Below are 9,519 nucleotides of genomic sequence, written 5' to 3' on the forward strand. Positions count from 1 at the left end.
ACACATGGCGTGATTTCGGACCTGCTGTCCTTCATAAACAGCCGGTTGGTGGATAAAACAACATGCAATGTGTGTGGTGTGCAAAAGCAGGCCTAAAGCTTTTTCGGAGCCGTAATTCACCCTCCTGCCACGTGAGTTGCCAGCTGGCACACGGCGGCGGCGGCTCTATGCATAATACTTCAAACACAGTAAAGCTCCCAGTAACAAGCATGTCAAGCTGCTATCAAAGCCCCGAGCGCTGCACACTACATATATCAATACTGTTTACCCTTTCTCCCTCTCTCACACAATCTCTCTCCCTCCTTTCCCTCTCTCTCTTTCTCTGTCTCCTCTCTCTGTAATGTTCTCTCCTCTCCCCTATCTGTCTCCTTCCCCCATTCCTGCCTCCCTCTCTCTCTTTCTCTTACCCCCTCCATTGCTCTCATTTTCTCTCTCACCCATCTTTCCCTCTGCACCTCAGCCACTTCTCCCTCCCTCACCCTCTTTCTCTCTCTCTGAGTATGTTGACCTATTACTGATAGTGTTTAATTGGTATCCCGCTCTCCCTCTTACAGATACAGTCCTACTCACTGTGGGAAGTGGGGGACATGACAGGTTGTCCTTACGTTGTCACCAGATTGCAGAGGGTTTTTGACACACTTGTCACACCCTGAGATTCCATAAATGTGGTTAGAAATGAGTCTGTCAGAATTTGTCCTGTAACACTACAGGTTCTGGAGGCGGTGAAGTCACTCAAAGTGCAACTGCAATAAGTCGAACGGTGCTTTTCCACACAGCTGACCCTATTGACTAATTGACATTGCTAATAGCTCCACTCATTCATCTTCCTCATCTACACTGAACAAAAATATAAACGCAACATGCAACAATTTCAAAGATTTTACTGAGTTACAGTTCATATAAGGAAATCAGTCAATTTAAATACATTCATTAGGCCCTAATCTATGGATTTCACATGACTAGGAATACTGTCACGGATTCCTCAGGTACTGCTGCTCATTCCGTGCACCCGTTTCGGACGTCTACGTCACCGGTCTCTAGGCACCGAACTGTCATTACGCACACCTGGTTCATATTCCTCACTGATTGTATTTGTATAAATGTGCCCTTTGGTTCACCATTGGGCTGTTGATTATTGTTCCCATGTCTGTTGGTTGTGTGAATATCTATGCGTTGTCTCAGCCTGTGCTGCGTGTTCTGTGCATTATGTATTACGGGTTCTCGTCCCGTGTCGTTCTACAAGGTTTACCCTCGCTCTTTTGTTTGGGTACATCCCATTGTTTTGTATACGCGTTTGTTTTGGGTGTATTAAAAAACCCTATTATGAACTCCTGTGCCTGTCTCCAAATCCTTTATACCAGCGTGACAAATACAGATATGCATCTGTTGGTCACAGATACCTTTTATTAAAGGTAGGGGCGTGGATCAGAAAACCAGTCAGTATCTGGTGTGATCATCATTGGCCTCATGCAGCGTGACACATCTCCTTCGCATAGAGTTGATCAGGCTGTTGATTGTGGAATGTTGTCCCACTCCTCTCCAATGGCTGTGCGAAGTTGCTGGATATTGGCAGGAACTGGGACACACTGTCGTACACGTCAATCCAGAGCATCCCAAAAACATACTCAATAGGTGACATGTCTGGTCAGTATGCAGGCCATGGAAGAACTGGGACATTTTCAGCTTACATGAATTGTGTAGTGATCCTGGCGACATAGGGCTGTGCATTATCATGCTAAAACATGAGTTGATGGCGGAGGATGAATGGCACGACAATGGGCTTCAGGATCTCGTCAAGTATCTCTGTGTATTCAAATTGCCATCGATAAAATGTAATTGTGTTTGTTGTCCGTAGGTTATGCCTGCCCATACCATAACCCCACCACCCTCATGGGGCACTCTGTTCACAACGTTGACATCAGTAAACCGCTCGCCCACACAACACCATACACACTGTCTGCCATCTGCCTGGTACAGTTGAAACCGGGATTCATCCGTGAGGAGCACACTTCTCCAATGTGCCAGTGGCCATCGAAGGTAAGCATTTGCCCACTGAAGTCATTTACAAAGCTGATCTGCAGTCAGTCAAGACCCTGGTGAGGACGACGAGCACGCAGATGAGCTTCTCTGAGACGGTTTCTGACAGTTTGTGCAGAAATGATTTGGTTGTGGAAACCCACAGTGTCATCACTGTCCGGGTGTCTGGTCTCAGACAATCTAGCAGATGAAGAAGCCGGATGTGGAGGTCCTGGGCTGGCATGGTTATACATGATCTGAGGTTGTGAGGCCGGGTGGACGTACTGTCAAATTCTCTAAAATAACATTGGAGGCGGCTTATGGTAGAAAAATTAACATTAAATTCTCTGACAACAGCTCTGGTGGACATTCCTGCAGTCAGCATGCCAATTGCATGCTCCCTCAAAACTTGAGACATCTGTGGCATTGTGTTGTGTGACAAAACTGCACATTTTATAGTGAGTGGCCTTTTATTGTCCCGGGCACAAGGTGCACCTGTGTAATGATCATGCTGTTTAATCATCTTCTTGAAATGCCACACCTGTCAGGTGGATGGATTATCTTGGCAAAGGAAAAACATTTGTGCACAACATTTGAGAGAAATATGCTTTTTGTGTGTATGGAACATTACTGGGATCTTTGATTTCAACTCATGAAACATGGGACCAACACTTTACATGTTGCATTCATATGTTTGTTTAGTATAGATTGCAGATTAGGCTAAATGGTCGCAACACTGTATGATGACATCGCTGGTGGAATATTGTTGGCAAATTGGTGGCATTACCAGCACTTTGCACTGACCTGGCATATATGCACGGGTGGAATATTGGCATATTGGTTGGTCTAAAGGGGTGATTATCAGAGGTGGGACTAAGTCACTATTATTCAAGTCACAAGCAAGGTCCAAATCTCAAGTCAAGTCCCAAGTAGAACGGTTCAAGTCCAAGTCGTTCATTCTAAGAGCAAGTCAAGTCAAGTTGAGTTTTTCCAAGTTAAGTAAAAATAAAAATATACATGCAATGACTTGTTCAAATACAAATCAAGAGGTTTTATCTGACATTTTTGTCAAAAATGTGTAAGTTACATATAATAGATATTTAGATGGTTCTTCATATGTCTGCAAAGTTATATATTTTTTAAAGTACATTTTAAGTTAACAAAATGAACAACTAGAAAATTCTATCTGCATGAACATATTTGAACTATAAGGTTCTATCTGCAATCCAATCACAAGCCTGAACAGATAAAGACGGACCAATCAGTTTCACCTCCCTCTAAGTATGGTCTAGGCTAGTCTAGCCAGCAGTAACGGCACGTGAGCAACAACAAAAAACAACACTGTCAGAAATGTTTGAGTAAATGATGTCACATCGTTGTTCAGTGATGACAGTAATTTGTCCAATGATCATAATCAATTTCTTAATGTATTTGATGATGTGTTCTGACTCTGTTTTGGTAAAATAGTGCTATTCTATCATGTATGTATTCAAATAGCTACAGTCTTCTTAAAAACGGATTCTAATTCAGAAGTGTCAGAGCCTTAAGGTTGAACCCAGATTGACATTTCAGAGCCATAAGGTTCTATCTGCTATTGTACCCCCCCCCCCCCACAAAAGAAAAACAAATTTACAAATGTCTCAGCTTTTTGATACTCTGTACTTTAGGTACCGTTTAAGGTGAGTACCTTAATGGGTTATGAAAAAATGATTCACTACAAAACAGCTCTGAGATATGTGATGTGAAAACTGATGCTCAATATCTTAGAACTATCCTTAATGCAGATATAACCTTTATTTAACTAGGCAAGCCAGTTAAGAACACATTCTTATTTACAATGACGGCCTACCRCAGCCAACGCTGGGTCAATTGTGCACCAACCTATGGGACTACCAATCACAGCCAAATGTGATACAGCCTGGATTTGAACCAGGTACTGCAGTGATGCCTCTTGCACTGAAATGCAGTATCTTAGACCACTGCGCCACTCGGGAGCCGAACTATAGCGCCAAGGTCACACAATCTGTGTCTATTTATTGTGGCTTCCAGACAGCCCTTTTCATTATATTGTCTACAACACATTTTGATAATGTAATAATATATTTTAACAACAAATTCCAACTGCAAGCGTCATAACTCAATTGACAATTTCAAGCAATTTTGACATACTAAAAGACCGGTAGGCCTATGCTAGTAATTGTTGCTTGATGCCCATTGCTGGTGAGCTTGCAAAGTAAACAGTTAATATTCTTGATCACTAAACTATTTTTGGAGCTGCATATTAATTTACGGCAATCATCTCTCCCTACATTTTGACGTTTGCGCTGCACCGATTCTACTGCTGTTCAGCAAATGAGCAATCTGTTCTCTAGCTCAGTGAAACTTTTTGACCCGCGAACCACAAAAGAGTGGTTCAAAGCTTGCGACCCCCGTGCACGCACATGCACACGTGCAAAGGTGAAGCACTTTCAAAGAGCAAAATACCAACATTTTTCACCTTCATTTTGAGCTGAAAGTCATTCATGTTAACAGTCCATATGAATTAGCGATATTCATGTCCACATTTTACTTCTCTGTGAGTCCTGACCTGTATGCAGCAGGGTGTTCATGGGTCAGATGGCCTCTCAAGCGTATGCAGCAGGGTTTCAGGGGTCATTATTGGTCCAAACTAAGGGTTCGGGCAGCTGCCTACCTGATGCAGCAGGGTTTCAGGGTCAGATGGTCTACCTGTACGCAGCAGGGTTTCAGGGTCATATGGCCAACCTGTACGCCAGCAGGGTTTCAGGGTCATATGGTCTACCTGTACGCAGCAGGGGTTCAGAGGTCAGATGGCCAACCTGTATGCAGCAGGGTTTCAGGGTCAATGGCCTACCTGGTATGCAGCAGGGTTTCAGGGTCAGATGCCCTACCTTAACGCAGCAGGGTTTCAGGGTCAGATGGCCTACCTGTACGCAGCAGGGTGTTCAGGTCATATGGTCTACCTGTATGCCAGCAGGGTTTCAGGGTCAGATGGCATACCTGTACGCGAGCAGGTCTTCAGGGTCAGATGCCTACCTGTATGCAGCAGGGTTTCAGGGTTATATGGTCTTACCTGTATGCAGCAGGGGTTTCAGGGTCAAGATGGCCTACCTGTATGCAGCAGTGGGTTTCAGGGTTATATGGTCTACCTGTAATGCAGCAGGGTTTCAGGGTCAGATGGCCTACCTGTATGCAGCCAGGGTTTCAGGGTCATATGCCTACCTGTATGCAAGCAGGGTTTCAGGGTCCATATGGGCTACCTGTAGCAGCAGGGTTTCAGGGTCAGATGGCCTACCTGTACGCAGCAGGTTTCAGGGTCAGGATGGCCTACCTGTATGCAGCAGGGTTCCAGGCGTTATATGGTCTACCTGTATGCAGCAGGGTTTCAGGGTCAGATGCACCTGTATGCAGCAGGGTTCAGGGTCAGATGGCCTACCTGTATGCAGCAGGGTTTCAGGGTCAATGGCCTACCTGTATGCACAGGGTTTCAGGTCAATCGCTGTCCCTCCCCCCCTTAGGTTTGCTGGCACAACCCCCCCCTTGGGTAGCCTTTTTTTTGCGCTCCGCGCCCAAGAGAGGTCATATCACTGTTGCATGCCCCGAGACAATGTCGCGATGAAGCAGGGTCACTCGCCGGGTTTCAAGTGATGGCCAACCTGTATGGCCAGCAGGGGTTTCAGGGTCAGATGGCCATACCTGTACTGCAGCAGCGGTTTCAGGGTCACTATGGTCCCTACGCGCAGGTTTCAGATACTGGCCCTTAGCAGCAGGGTCGTTCAGGGTCCAGATGGCAACCATGTTATGCGCAGGGTTTCAGGGTCAGGATGGAGGGGCTACCTGTATTGCAGCGCAGGTTTCAGGTGCACGATGGCGACCTACGCGTGTATCTAGCAGCGCTTCAGGGTCATATGGGCCTACCTGTCGCCCGGCAGGGTTTCAGCGTCATATAGGTCTTGGCAGCTACTGTACGCAGGTCCAGGTTCAGGCGGTCAGTGATCGAGACTCTACCTGTACGCAGCAGGGTTTCAGGGTCATATGTTCAACCTGCTCGCATGCGCAGGGTTTCAGGGTTCAGATGGCCTAAGCCTGTACGCAGCAGGGTTTCAGGGTCATATGGCCTACCTGTATCAGCAGGGTTAGGTCCATGCGTACCTGTAGGCCAGGTTCAAGGTCAATGGCCTACCTCTGTACGCCAGCAAGGTTTTCATGGTCGTCATATGGGTGCCTTACTGTACGCCAGCGAGTCAGGGTTTCAGGTCATATGGTCTACCTTACCAGCAGGGTTTCAGCGGTCATTAATGGCTCTACCTTACGCAGCAGGGTTTCAGGCGTCAACAATGGCCTACCTGTAGGGCACAGCAGGGTTCAGGGTCATGGCCATACCTGTAGATGCAGCAGGTCTTCAGCGGTCGATTGGCTACCTGTATCACCGCAGGGTTTCAGGGTCATTGGCCGACCTGTACGCAGCAGCGTTTCAGGCCGGTTTTCAAGATGGTATCTACCGTTACAACAGCAGGGTTTCAGGGTCAGATGGCCTACCTGTATACAGCAGGGTTTCAGGGTCAGATGGCCTACCTGTATACAGCAGGGTTTCAGGGTCAGATGGAAACCATTATCTGTCAGTAGCCTTTTTCTTCTTCACAAATATCGCTACTCATTCGGCAGAATATGTTACATCTTCATCCCATAAGTATTGAAGGTAGTGTGATGTTACAGCTTAAGACATATAGCCAGTACCACTACTGAGGTACAGTAAGGAATTAGAACCCAGCCAAACGAGGCCTATCTGAATTTGGAAAATGATTAGTGACATCACCAGCCTATTGTTCTGGGAAAGATGAGTCAGTAGCAGATTGCTAAACTGAATTTTATATGGATAATATTAAGGTAGGTAGAATACTGTGTTTTTGCCATGCAAACCGGAGAAAATGATTCAAGTGCTTTCTGGTCACTAAGCTGGCTATGTGCGACCACCTTTGCACACCAATGCTGATGACTGGTCATTGATCAACAGTCAAGACACACAACTTTTGGGCTCTGAATCACAGATTACAATACTTTGGTGCAATGCTGTTAATCTATGTTAGTAACCAGATTGAATAAACAAAGGTATAAATATAAAATACAAATGGTAGGCTAAATCTAGCCTATTAAAATATGTATGAATATTTTCTGAATTTTTCCCATTCCCTTTCACACTCGTGACCCCTCAAAACCGTCTCACTGCACTACTGTAGGTCACCTGACCTGTGTTGATTGACATTGTGATACAGTCTTTGGCTGTGTGGAGAGTAGCCTAATCCACGGGTACTCTGTGCCACACAATGAGAAAACGTTCCCAAATCTGGCCAGGTCATTTCAAGTCATCAGTCCCAAGTCTAAATCAAGTCCCGAGTCTCCAAGTCGAAGTCAAGTCTCAAGTTGTTTTATCTTCTATCAAGTCAAGTCTCAAGTCATCAAATGTGTGACTCGAGTCAGACGGGCGTTACACATATCTGTCCGCAGGGAGAATGAGGGACTGAGAAAAACAGTTCATCAATACATGATGAATGCTCGAGACATTTCAATACAATGATACAGTATATATCACCACCATTGCATTGTGTATGGGTACAGTGATAACACCAAGGTCACTTTCAGCAGTTATCTTAGCATCATCTGCTGGTATTCCATTATCTAAACATGAACAAAGGGGCTAGCAAAATGACAGCTTAGCACTATGTATTGTGTTTCTTCATATACTGTACTAGCTATGGATTAGCTTAAACGCTATATATAGCATTGTGATAGCTACCAATGTAGGGGAAAGGGCGCAAGTCAGCAGGCAGATGTATGTTCACTTCTAGCATCATGCGTGTGTGCGTGTTCAGGCATACAGAGAGCTACTGAGAGTGTCTCTGTTCCACACAGTAAATCTGGGAGAATGACTGTGGATGGATGCACTGTAGACTCCATCATCAACATTTCATAAAGGACATTTAAAATATTCAACATCATACAGGGGAAGGGGGAGAGAGTGAGAGATGGAGAGAGAGAGAGAGACAAACATTGACATAGAGAAGGAGAGCGGTACAGCAGAATCAAGAATGAGAAAAGAGCAATAATGAAGTAGAATATAAAGAGGGAGTGAGGGAGAGGGAGGGAGGCAGAGGGAGGGAGGGAGAAACAAAATGGAGAAAGAGAAAGGTGTAAAAAAGCATTACATGGGCTTGCTCCTACCTATCTTTCCGATTTGGTCCTGCCGTACATACCTACACGTACGCTACGGTCACAAGACGCAGGCCTCCTAATTGTCCCTAGAATTTCTAAGTAAACAGCTGGAGGCAGGGCTTTCTCCTATAGAGCTCAATTTTTATGGAATGGTCTGCTTACCCATGTGAGAGACGCAGACTCGGTCTCAACCTTTAAGTCTTTACTGAAGACTCATCTCTTCAGTGGGTCATATGATTGAGTGTAGCCTGTAGTCTGGCCCAGGAGTGTGAAGGTGAACGGAAAGGCTATGGAGCAACGAACCGGCCCTTGCTGTCTCTGCCTGGCCGGTTCCCTCTCTCCACTGGATTCTCTGCCTCTAACCCTATTACAGGGCTGAGTCACTGGCTTACTGTGCTCTTCCATGCCGTCTCTAGGAGGGGTGCGTCACTTGATGGGGTTGAGTCACCGACGTGATCTTCCTGTCTGGGTTGCGTCCCCCCCCCCCCCCCCCTAGTGGTGTGGGGTCTGATTTGGCAAAGTGGGTGGGTTATAGCCTGCCTGTTTGGCCCTGTCCGGGGGTATCATTGGATGGGGTCACAGTGTCTCCTGACCCCTCGGCTCAGCCTCCAGTATTTATGCTGCAGTAGTTTATGTTTCGGGGGGCTAGGGTCAGTTTGTTATATCTTGGAGTACTTCTTCTGTCTTATCCGGTGTCCTGTGTGAATTTAAGTATGCTCTCTCTAATTCATCTTTCTCTCTTTCTTTTTTTCTCTCTCTCGAGGACCTGAGCCCTAGGACCATGCCTCAGAACTACCTGGCATGAACTCCTTGTTGTCCCCAGTCCACCTGGCCGTGCTGTTGCTTCCAGTTTCAACTGTTTTGCCTGCGGCTATGGAACCCTGACCTGTTCACCGACGTGCCACGCCAGGAGCCGTAGAGATACTTAATGATCGGCTATGAAAAGCCAACTGACATTTTACTCCGACGTGCTGACTTGCTGCACCCTCGACAACTACTGTGATTATTATTATTTGACCATGCTGGTCATTTATGAACATTTGAACATCTTGCGCAGTTCTGTTATAATCTCCCACCGGCACAGCCAGAAGAGGACTGGCACCCCTCATAGCCTGGTCCTCTCTAGGTTTCTTCCTAGGTTTTGGCCTTTCTAGGGAGTTTTCCTAGCCACTGTGCTTCTACACCTGCATTGCTTGCTGTTTGGGGTTTTAAGCTGGGTTTCTGTACATCACTTTGAGATATCAGCTATAAATACATTTGGTTGAATCCTCCTCC

The 9,519-nt window shown here is 46.0% G+C and overlaps 1 protein-coding gene across 1 annotated transcript in view; it reads right to left on the reverse strand.

Annotated features, from left to right (window-relative positions):
• LOC111949361 (protocadherin Fat 3-like) overlaps positions 1–9,519 on the reverse strand; it is a 326,201-nt gene that overhangs the window by 131,279 nt on the left and 185,403 nt on the right.

Source organism: Salvelinus sp. IW2-2015, linkage group LG22 (genome assembly GCF_002910315.2).
Source record: "Salvelinus sp. IW2-2015 linkage group LG22, ASM291031v2, whole genome shotgun sequence".
NCBI classification, from domain to species: Eukaryota; Metazoa; Chordata; class Actinopteri; order Salmoniformes; family Salmonidae; genus Salvelinus; species Salvelinus sp. IW2-2015.